Source organism: Haliaeetus leucocephalus, unplaced genomic scaffold, assembly GCF_000737465.1.
Source record: "Haliaeetus leucocephalus isolate CR32 unplaced genomic scaffold, Haliaeetus_leucocephalus-4.0 Scaffold932, whole genome shotgun sequence".
NCBI lineage: Eukaryota > Metazoa > Chordata > Aves > Accipitriformes > Accipitridae > Haliaeetus > Haliaeetus leucocephalus.
Window position 1 is genome coordinate 17,264,433 of NW_010973368.1, and position 1,218 is coordinate 17,265,650.

The following is a 1,218-nucleotide window of genomic DNA, read 5'->3' on the forward strand; positions in this document are numbered from 1 at the left end:
TTGGTGAGTGATCTCCCTGTCTTTATCTCAACCCATGAGCCTTTCATTTTATTTTCTCTCCCCTGTCCAGCTTAGGAGGGGGAGTGATAGATGTGGCTTTGGTGGGCACCTGGCATCCAGCCAGGGTCAACCCACCATAGCATTAAACAGCCTGAACAGTAAACGCTTTAAAATAAGTACCCCAAATATTTTGTTTAATTAAATAAAACTGGAACCATACCCTAGAAAACCTGGGGAAGTGTTAGCCTGTTGACCTCGGGGTGAAGTCGCCCCCTGACCGTGTCCTGTGGTGGTTGCTACCTCCCAGGCGCCGCATCTCTGTAGGCGCGGCAGAGTGCTTTCTGGTTGGGCTGACCAGTTAAGCGTGTGTTCCCACCCGTGCGGGCCCGGCTCCGGCCCTCCCGGGGGGCGAGGCGGTCCCTTCCTTCCGCCTGCCGCCTCTCCTGCCCTCCCCTCCGGAGTGGCGGGGTGGGGGCGGTAGGGCCGGCGTGCCGTTATCCACCCCCAGAGGGAGCCCTCGCCGTCGGCCGGCCGGTTAGCTCAGTTGGTTAGAGCGTGGTGCTAATAACGCCAAGGTCGCGGGTTCGATCCCCGTACGGGCCAGGTAATACTTTCTTTTTTTTTTTTTTTTAAATCTTCTCTCCCCGCCGCCCTCCGGTTTGTCCCAGCGACTCCCTTCCCACCCACCGCACCCACTTCTGCTGAGACACGCGATGTTACCTCTGCACAGGGGCACAGCCGCGGGGCGGCGGGGGCCTCACCCAGCCCGGCTGCGCCACTGGCCGTGCTCCCGCGGCTGATGGAGCCCGGGCCGCCCCCGGCAGAGCGAGGATTCCTATTTCTGCGAGGGCGGCTGCCACGCCGGCTGGCCCGCAACGTGCTCGGGTCACCCCTTCGGGCGCGTTTTCTTCCGTGCGGGCTCCGCTTCACGCGTGGCACCACCTGTTTGTTGGTCTTACTCCCCGCGGGCGTGCGAAGCCCCACCCAGCAGAGAGCGAGTGCCGAGCCGCCGAGTACAGACTTTGTCTCAAGGGCGGGAAACCCGACTCGCGTTAATTCCCTCCAGCCGGTTTATGTCCCCCGTGGGTCCCGTCCCGTCCCGTCCCGTTCCCCCGCCAACCCCGGCCGGGGCCACGCGCTCCGGCCGCGAACCGTGTCCCGCCGCGCCGCCGAAGGCTTTTTGCCCCCGCGAAGCCGCCGTCGGTGCCGGGCGGCCCC

General features: G+C 63.9%; 1 non-coding gene across 1 annotated transcript; it reads left to right on the forward strand.

The window, feature by feature from the left end:
* Positions 1-529: 529 nt before the first annotated feature.
* Positions 530-603, forward strand: TRNAI-AAU. The gene has a single exon. It is a non-coding gene; the product is annotated as a tRNA-Ile (tRNA).
* Positions 604-1,218: the final 615 nt, after the last annotated feature.